Consider the following 11002-nt stretch of genomic DNA (forward strand, 5'->3'; position numbering starts at 1 on the left):
ACTATAGGAGGAAACTGGAGCACCCAGAGGAAACCCGCACAGACAAGGGGAGAACGTGCAAACTCCGCACAGACAGTCACCCAAGGCTGGAATCAAACCCGGGTCTCCGGTGCTGTGCAGCAGCAGTGCTAACCGCTGTGCCACCGTGCTGCTGCCTCTAGTCTTGCCAGTTTATTACTTACTTTGGCAAATTCACCCTCATGTGTTAAATAATTACAATCAAGGTCGTGGAATGACCCTCAATGGGAAGGAACTCTGAGCACTGGCTTTGTTTTAATCCACATGAGAGCCAGAGCTATTTGAAACAAATTCAAACAACCTGTCAGACTGTGGTGACATATCAAAATATATATTAAATGTACACACTTCTTGCTTATCGTGCTGAAGTGTTTGAACAGCTGCACACTTTGTGGTTGCTACAGATTTTCTTTCTCTCCATAAGAAATATGTCAAATTATATGAATAATTCCAATGTTCTAATTAGCTTGCATTCTTCACCCGTTTATTGATGAGGCTATTCCAGGATAATGCACACTGCTGTTTAACTAACTTCATTCCTGACTTTGAAAACTTGGGTGTTGCACTGGTGTGACGCTGCAATCATCGGTAGTTACAATGCAAAGATCATAGAATCATATAGTCCCTACAGTGCAGGAGGAAGCCATTTGGCCCACCGAGCCTGCACCAAAAACAATCCCACCCAGGCCCCATCCCCTTAACCCTATTTACCCTGCTAATCCTCCTGATACTAAGGGACGAAGGCCAATCAGCCTAAGCCGCACATCTTTGGAGTGTGGGAGGAAACCGAGGATCCAAAGGAAGCCCACATTTCCTGGATCTGGATTCTCCTCCAGAATCCAGGGCGGCACAGTGGTTAGCACTGCTACCTCATGGTGCTAGGGACCTGAGTTCGTTAACGGCCTTGGGTGAAATGTCTGTGTGGAGTTTGCACGTTCTCTCCGTGTCTGAATGAGCTTCCTCCCAGTGCTCCGGTTTCCTCCTGCATTCCATAGATGTGCAGGTTAGGTGGATTGACCGTACTGTGTTGTCCTTTAATGAACAAGGATGTGAAGTGTGGATTAGCCATTATAAATGCGTGAGATTACCGAGATACGGTCGAGAGGAGGGCCTGGGTTAGAGTCGGTGCAGACTCAATGGGCCAGATGGCCTCTTTCTGCACTGTAAGGATTCTATGGAATGCAACCTGATTGTGTAATGTCAGATAGCCAGAGCTGCTGCTTCTGTATGGCTCAATTTGCATTCTCTTTTTGGAGTGGGGTAGGGTTCATTTTGGTTGGCTGGACTTCTGTCCCTGGCAGACTTTCCTACCTTTCAATTTGGTTACAGCTGTTTCCTCAGATGCTGAGTGTCAGCTGGGGACCACAGTGGGACATTTCTTGCACTGTTTGAGACGCTTCTGCCACTTGCCTCCTCATCCAGCCGCAGAAATGTCCAAGTTAACATTTGCTGTAATAATAACATAAGCAGTCCTGGACTTATTCATAATAAGCAATATCATAGAATCCCTACAGTGCAGAAGAAGACCATTCTGCCCTTCGAGCCTGTACTGACAACTATCCCACGTATTTTACCCTGCTAATAAGAGACAATTTAATATGGCCAATCACCATAACCCACACATCTTTGCACTGTGGGAGGAAACTGGAGCACCCGGAGGAAACCCGTACAGACACGGGGAGAGTGTACATTCTCCACACAGACAGTTACCGAGGCCAGAATTGAACTTGGGTCCCTGGTGCTGTGAGGCAGCAGTGCTAACCACTGTGCTACTGTGCCATTCAATAAGCCAATATGCATGGATAGTATAGCAGTCACACAATACATATTTCATTCCAATGCACAGCCAGACTAAAACCTAAAGCTCTGTCTTCTCAGCATGTTATAATATGGAGGTATCTTCCTGGATTCACATCTAACCTTTGTTTTAAGTTTTTGTGCCATCTATCTAGCTATTATGGTAGTCGCATGCTACAGACATTCTGGATATATACAACGGGTAGCTAAAGCAAGAATCACAGTATAGATGCCACTAGAAGCTGGTCTTGGTCTGGTTAATTTGATTGATTTTAATAGGAATCAATTCCAAAGTAATTAAACTGTCTTCTTGTCCATTTTTAATGACCATTACATGTGCTATTAAAGGGCTGTGTCAGATTGTGTGCCATACTTATCCAATTAAATGGTTTCACCCACAGTCTGTATCAATGAAGATTGACAGTTCCTCCACAGTCATTGACCATCACTTCAAACAAAATGCCTTAAACACCGAATCCATGAATCCAGCGAACTCAGTTTTATCTCACTCTCTGAATATACTTTTGTAATCTTGTGAATTAATCTATCTAGAACTATAGTTAAATAAAAGTCCTATCATTAAAATATGTTTATTAAAGCACAAACTGAAGATTACAATGGGATTGAACCATTTAACTGTAGAAAAATGGAAAATGTGAAGAATATATGCAATGACCATCGCCAACAAGAGAGAATCTAACCATCACCTCTTGACATTCAATGGCATTACCATCACTGAATCCCCAACTATCAACATTTTGGGGGCTACCATTGACCAGAAACTGAATTGGATCAGCCATAGGGCGGCACGGTAGCACAGTGGTTAGCACTGCTGCTTCACAGCTCCAGGAACCTGGGTTCGATTCCCGGCTTGGGTCACTGTCTGTGTGGAGTTTGCACATTCTCTTCATGTCTGCCTGGGTTTCCTCCGGGTGCCCCAGTTTCCTCCCACAGTCCAAAGATGTGCGGGTTAGATTGATTGGCCGTGCTAAAATTGCCCCTTAGTGTCCTGAGATGCGTAGGTTGGAGGGATTAGTGGGTAAATATGTAGGGATAGGGGGGTAGGGCCTGGGTGGGATTGTGGTCAGTGCAGACTCGATGGGCCAAATGGCGTCTTTCTGCACTGTGGGGTTTCTATGATATAAATACTGTGGCTACAACAGCAGATCAGAGACTGGGAATTCTGCTGCAAATAACTCGTCTCCTGACTCCATGAAACCCATCCACCATCTACAAGGCATATATCAGGAGTGTGATGGAATACTCTCCACTTGCCTGGATGGGTGCAGTTCTAACAACACTCAAGAGGCTCGGCACCGTCCAGGACAAAGCAGCCCACTTGATTGGCACCCCCTTCCACCACCTTCAAAATTCACTCGTTCCGCCACTGACACACAGTGGCAGCAGTGTGTACCACCTACATGATGCACTGCAGCAACTCACCAAGGCTCCTTTGAAAGCACCTTCTAATCGTGTGATCTCTACCATCCAGAAGGACAAGGGGCAGCAGATGCATGGGAACAAAACCAGCTGCAAGTTCCCCACCAAGCCGCACATCCATCCTGATTTGTTCCTTCACTGTCGCTGGATCAAAATCCTGGAACTCCCTCCCTAATGGCACTGTGGATGTATCTACACCAAATGTATTGCAGCAGCTCATTCAACAAGACGGCTCACCATCACCTTCTCATGACCAATTATGGATGGGCAATAAAAATGCTGGCCTAGCCAGTGGCACTGATGTCCCATGACAGGATAATAAAAAGTAGATTCAATTTCATTGATTGGATGTGGGCATTGCTGCCCTTGAATTGAGTGGCTTAATGGGCCATTTAAGAGTCAACCAGATTGCTGCAGGTCTGGAATCACATGTAAGCCAGCAGATGTCCTTCCCCAAAGGACATTCGTGAACCGGAGGGCTTTTGCAACAATTGACAATGGCTTTCATTAGACTTTTAATTGCAAAGTTTTATTGAACTCAAATTTCACAATCTGCCATGCGGAATTCGAACCTGGGTCCCCAGAGCGTTATGGATTACTAATCCAGTGACTACACCACCACCACCACCACCACCACCACCACTCTGGGGAGTGAAAGACAGGCTGACCTGGATATAAATCTCTGCCAGAAAATGGGTGAAAATCTTGGTGAGCATAGCTAGAATGTAACTCCAAATTGCATCACACTCGAGGTCTCATTGACAAAGGGTCATCTGGACTCAAAATGTCAGCTCTTTTCTCTTCTTACAGATGCTGCCAGACCTGCTGAGATTTTCCAGCATTTTCTCTTTTGGTTTATTTACTCATTGGGTTTCCTGTCCGATGAATACAGGCTGCAACTCAGGACCTCACCAGAAACACAGAGATAGGGTTCAAAAGAGGACAGAAAAATTAATTGACTTCACCCATTCCATTGTCCATCATTCTACCCTGCTTAATGTCCGCCAATTTATAACAGGCAGTTAAAAGAAAAAAATATGTGATGACAGTGAATGTGTTAGGAGATCGAACCCACTAAATTCACAGCTGATCAGTTAGTTCAAGTTCCAGGTTTTAGAAAATTGGGTTCCACTTGTACTGTGGTTTAGAGCTGTCAGCCAGGACATGGGAGATGGGGCAAGAAAGCGGTCATTAGCCTCACCGCGCCAGGGACCTGGGTTCAATTCCGGCCTCGGGTGACTGTGTGGAGTCTGCACATTCTCACCGTGTCTGCATGGGTTTCCTTCGGGTGCTCCAGTTTCCTCCCACACCCCAAAGATGCGTAGGTTAGTGGATCAGCCCCGTAACGTCAGGGGGATTAGGAGGGTAAATATGTGGGGTTACGGGAATAGGACAGGACCTGGGTGGGATTGTTGTCAGTGCAGGCTCGATGGGCCAAATGGCTTCCTTCTGTTCTGTAGATTGTATGATTCTATGAAAAGCAGGAAACAAAAAGTAGGAATAAATGGGTCTTTTTATAAGGGGCAGGTGGTGACTAGTGGGGTCCCACAATGATCAGTCTTTGTGCCCCAGCTGTTCACAATATATATCAATGATTTGGATAAGGAAACCAAATGTGATATTTCCATGTTTGTTGATGGCCTGAAACTTGGTGGGAACGCGAGTGGTGAGGAGGATATTAAGAGGCTCCAAGATTATATAGATCAGTTGAGTGAATGGGCAAATACATGGCAGATGCAGTATAACATGGGGGATAAATTTGAAGTTACCCACTTCGGATGGAGAAACAGAATGGCAGAGTATTATTTAAATGGCGATAGATTGGGAAATGTTGATGCACAAAGGAACCTGGGTGACCTAGTAGACCAGTCACTAAAAGCAAATATGTAGAATAGCAAGCATTTGAAAAGACAAATGGTCTGTTGGTCTTCATAGCAAGAGGACTTGAATACAAGAGCATGGATGTCTTGCTGCAATTGTACAGGGCCTTATTGAGACCACACCTGGAGTATTTTGTGCCATTTTGGCCTCCTTACCTAAGAAAGGATAGACTTGCCAAAGACAGAACATGACAAAGATTCACCAGACTGATTCCTGGGATGGCAGGATTATTGTGTGAGGAGAGATTAGATTGACTAGGCCTGGATGCAATGGGGTTTTGGAGAATGAGAGGGAATCTCAATGAAACATATAAAATTCCCACTCACCAAGATTGCTGCGTATCCGGTGCCAGCTCGAGATGGGAAGCTCCAGTCGCTGTCTTGCTGGTTACTGTCTTTCATCCACTCAGGCATTCGTGGTCTTCCTGCAGTTGACAGCGCATTCTCAGCTCCTTTTTTGTTTCAAAATAACCTTTCAATTGTATAAGGGGATTGTTGCAAATGTCAGAATAAGTAAAATGATTATCTTATCGAGGGGAGGCAATGATCTAGTGGTATTATCACCAGACTATTAATCCAGAAACTCAGCTAATGTTCTGGGGACCCGTGTTTGAATCCCGCCATGGCAGCTGGTGGAATTTGAATTCAATAAAAAAAAATCTGGAATTAAGAATCTACTGATGACCATGAAACCCAATGTCAATTGTCGGAGAAACCCATCTGGTTCACTAATGACCTTTAGGGAAGGAAATCTGCCATTCTTACATGGTCTGGCCTACATGTGACTCCAGAGCCACAGCAATGTGGTTGACTCTCAACTGCCCTCGGGCAACTAGGGATGGGCAATAAATGCTGGCCCAGTCAGTGACGCCCATGTCCCAAGAATAATTTTTTTTTTAAATTATCAGAACGTTTTATGTCAACTGCCCCCAATTTCTAATCTGTGAGAACTTGAAACTTATCAACTTTCTGTATTCGAAAGAAGTACAATGCCAAGCACAGAAGCCAGTTAGAACATCAAGTTCACAATGAACAGTGATACCAGGCAAGGAACTTTTGTTCAATATTTATTTATTATTTTAGGGTGCTCCTGACAACGGCATTTTAACCTAGAGCTAAGAAGTGCATATCTTTGACTTTCATCATGTGGATTAGTATTGTCATCCATCCAGAGCCATGTCAAGAAAGATATTCCTGGCAAAATGTATATTGCTGGAAAGGTGAACTGATTGACTGAACTTAGTTGGATTTTTGACTTCAAGAGCAGAGAGCCAAATATAACAACTATATTCAGTGCAAAACTAAGGAACAATTTATTTCAGCAGATAACCACATAGCTGAAATGTCACTCACACCGACTCTCCCTTTTAAATAAACCTAACTAATTTATCAATCGCTCAGACACACAAAAGGACATATCCCGAAAGCTTGATGTCACACGGTTAGTTGTAAAATTAGAAAATGTTGCGATTGTAAATGGTACAGAGTGTTGTTTCTGTGTTAACCTGTTAATATCTGTGTGAACCTGTTATAAACTGTGCCGGTGTGATTTCACATTGGTGTGATTTGAAGATATGACGGGGGGTCGGGGGGGCCAAGATCTGTTGAGGTGGTGGATTAATCATAGAATCCCGACAGTGCAGAAGGAGGCCATGCAGCCCATTGAGACTGCACTGACTCTCCGATAGAGTGTCTTACCCAGGCCCTCTCCCCGCCTCATCCCCATAACTCCACACATTCATCATGGCTAATCCATTTTGTCTCCTCAGTAGGAACTCTTCAAAATGCAGCTAATGAAAATACAACAAAACTTACTCCAACTTATAAATCAAAGAAAGGGTTTAATAAAGAAACATCATTACTCCAAACTAGGGGCCTCGCCCTGGTCATATCATAGAATCATAGAAACCCTACAGTACAGAAAGAGGCCATTCGGCCCATCGAGTCTGCACCGACCACAATCCCACCTAGGCCCTACCCCCATATCCACCCGCTAATCCCTCTAATCTACGCATCCCAGGACACAAAGGGGCAATTTTAGCATGGCCAATCAACCTAACTCGCACATCTTTGGACTGTGGGAGGAAACCGGAGCACCCGGAGGAAACCCACGCAGACACGAGGAGAATGTGTAAACTCCAAACAGGTCCACTCCAAACTCTCCACAATTCTACATTGTTCCTTATTTATTGTGTATCAGCTGGTCAGCTGACTATTACATCACTCTGTAATTGGTTCCATATTTTATTGGGTCAGCTGACCCTAACATCTTGTTCCCATTGGCCACATTACATCCAATCAAAGTTGTCACTGGTCACATTCTAACACATTTAATCTACATATCTTGGGATGCTAAGGGGCAATTTAGCATGGCCAATCCACTGAACCTGCACATCTTTGGAGTGTGGAAGGAAACCAGAGCACCAGCAGGAAACCCACACAGACACGGGGAGAATGTATGGAATTGAACCCGAGTTCCTGGCGCTGTGAAGCAGCAGTGCTAACCACTGTGCCACCGTGTCACCCAATAATAATATTTAATAATATTAAAATGATTGGAAACCCATGTAAATCAGGTTCACTCCCATTATGGACGTGAATCTGTTGACGTCACCAGCAAGTGGCGGGGAAGATCCGAAATGTGTTCTCGCTAGCAAGATCTGGACCTTGAGCTCCCACCGGCAACTCACAGCCAGAGAACACAGGCTCAAGGGGCCTCAACTATTTACCATTTATATAGACGATCTGGAGGAGGGGACTGAGTGTAGGGTAGCAAAGTTTGCAGACGACACAAAGATAAGTGGAAAAGTGAATCATGTGGAGGGCATAGAAGGTCTGCAGAGAGATTTGGACAGGCTGAGTGAGTGGGCGAGGATCTGGCAGATGGAGTATAACATTGACAAATGCGAGGTTATTCACGTTGGAGGAAATAATAGCAAATTGGATTATTATCTAAATGGAAAAAAATTACAACATGCTATTGTGCAAAGGGACCTGGGGGTCCTTGTGCATGAGACACAAAAACCCAGCCTGCAGGTGCAACAGGTGATCTAGAAGGCAAATGGGATGTTGGCCTATATCGCAAGGGGGATAGAATATAAAAGCAGAGATGTCTTGCTGCATCTGTACAGGACATCTGTGAGGCCACAGCTGGAATACTGTGTGCAGTATTGGTCCCCTTATTTGCGGAAGGATATATTGGCCTTGGAGGGAGTGCAGAGAGGTTCACCAGGTTGATACCAGAGATGAGGGGTGTTGATTATGAGGAGAGACTGAGCAGATTGGGTTTGTATTCGTTGGAATTTAGAAGGCTGAGGGGGGATCTTATAGAGACCTATAAGATCAAAGAACAAAGAACAGTACAGCACAGGAAACAGGCCCTTCGGCCCTCCAAGCCTGTGCCGCTCCTTGGTCCAACTAGACCAATCGTTTGTATCCCTCCATTCCCAGGCTGCTCATGTGACTATCCAGGTAAGTCTTAAACGATGTCAGCGTGCCTGCCTCCACCACCCTACTTGGCAGCGCATTCCAGGCCCCCACCACCCTCTGTGTAAAAAACGTCCCTCTGATGTCTGAGTTATACTTCGCCCCTCTCAGCTTGAGCCCGTGACCCCTCGTGATCGTCACCTCCGACCCGGGAAAAAGCTTCCCACTGTTCACCCTATCTATACCCTTCATAATCTTGTATACCTCTATTAGATCTCCCCTCATTCTCCGTCTTTCCAAGGAGAACAACCCCAGTCTACCCAATCTCTCCTCATAGCCAAGACCCTCCATATCAGGCAACATCCTGGTAAACCTTCTCTGCACTCTCTCCAATGCCTCCACGTCCTTCTGGTAGTGCGGCGACCAGAACTGGACGCAGTACTCCAAATGTGGCCTAACCAGCGTTCTATACAGCTGCATCATCAGACTCCAGCTTTTATACTCTATACCCCATCCTATAAAGGCAAGCATACCATATGCCTTCTTCACCACCTTCTCCACCTGTGTTGCCACCTTCAAGGATTTGTGGACTTGCACACCTAGGTCCCTCTGTGTTTCTATACTCCTGATGACTCTGCCATTTATTGTATAACTCCTCCCTACATTATTTCTTCCAAAATGCATCACTTCGCATTTATCCGGATTAAACTCCATCTGCCACCTCTCCGCCCAATTTTCCAGCCTATCTATATCCTGCTGTGTTGCCCGACAATGCTCTTCGCTATCCGCAATTCCAGCCATCTTCGTGTCATCCGCAAACTTGCTGATTACACCAGTTACACCTTCTTCCAAATCATTTATATATATCACAAATAGCAGAGGTCCCAGTACAGAGCCCTGCGGAACACCACTGGTCACAGACCTCCAGCCGGAAAAAGACCCTTCGACCACTACCCTCTGTCTCCTATGGCCAAGCCAGTTCTCCACCCATCTAGCCACTTCTCCTTGTATCCCATGAGCCTTAACCTTCTTAACCAACCTGCCATGTGGGACTTTGTCAAATGCCTTACTGAAATCCATATAGACGACATCCACGGCCCTTCCTTCATCAACCGTTTTTGTCACTTCCTCAAAAAACTCCACCAAATTTGTAAGGCACGACCTCCCTCTTACAAAACCATGCTGTCTGTCACTAATGAGATTGTTCCGTTCTAAATGCACATACATCCTATCTCTAAGAATCCTCTCCAACAACTTCCCTACCACGGACGTCAAGCTCACCGGCCTATAATTTCCTGGGTTATCCCTGCTACCCTTCTTAAACAACGGGACCACATTCGCTATCCTCCAATCCTCATGAAGGGGCTGGATAGGGTAGAGATGGAGAGATTCTTTCCACTTCGAAAGGAAACTAGAACAAGAGGGCACAGCCTCAAAATAAAGGGGGGTCAGTTTAGGACAGAGTTGAGGAGGAACTTCTTCTCTCAGAGGGTGGTGAATCTCTGGAATTCTCTGCCCACTGAAGTGGTGGAGGCTACCTCGTTGAATATGTTTAAATCACGGATAGATGGATTCCTGATCGGTAAGGGAATTAGGGGTTATAGGGATCAGGTGGGTAAATGGAACTGATCCACTTCAGATCAGCCATGATCTTATTGAATGGCGGGGCAGGTTCGAGGGGCTAGATGGCCTACTCCTGCTCCTATTTCTTATGTTCTTATGTTCTTAAGGCACCACCCAGTGAAGAGACCCTTATTTTTGTTTAATCTGGCAAGCAGCTAACCAAGTCCCTGCTTTCTGCCTACATTACCCCTTACCCCTACACATGTATCTATTGAATAAACCCACCACCTGCTTGCTATATGTTGCCGGTAGATGGATAGAGATATTATGATACCAAATTGTAAGGGGCTTCACCTTTATGAAGAAAATGCCTGGTGACTGTTTTATTTCTTTGCTAACGCCATGACTGAATGGCAGGAATCTCGGTTTTATTGCAAAAATACCCTAAGTTCAATTGTCAGATAAATAATTGTATTAAAAATCAGTCATGACTCTTATCTTTCCCGTCATTGAAAACAGTCTCTTAAAATATCCTTAACTATTGAAAAATACCTAATTTGCCCATTTACAGTTTTAGGATCATCTCGTGTTGTATTTCTATCATGATGCAATTGATAGGTCGTATTCCGAGATGTTTTTATTTAACGTGCTGAAGTAAACTAAAGACTCGCTTTTCTGATCAATTCTGCTGATTGCCTTAATGCAGCAGGGCGCATTGGAATGGGAAAATTGCACTCCAGACCATAGGCATGTTTTGTACCCATGATTATCTAGCCACCTGCATGCGTTTTGAGCTGTTTTATACATGTGCCAAAAGTCTCAATGAGATCTCTGAATGCAACATTATTTCAAAGGACACTTGGTGCAATTTCCTAGAT

Source organism: Mustelus asterias, chromosome 2, assembly GCF_964213995.1.
Source record: "Mustelus asterias chromosome 2, sMusAst1.hap1.1, whole genome shotgun sequence".
In the NCBI taxonomy this organism is placed as follows: domain Eukaryota; kingdom Metazoa; phylum Chordata; class Chondrichthyes; order Carcharhiniformes; family Triakidae; genus Mustelus; species Mustelus asterias.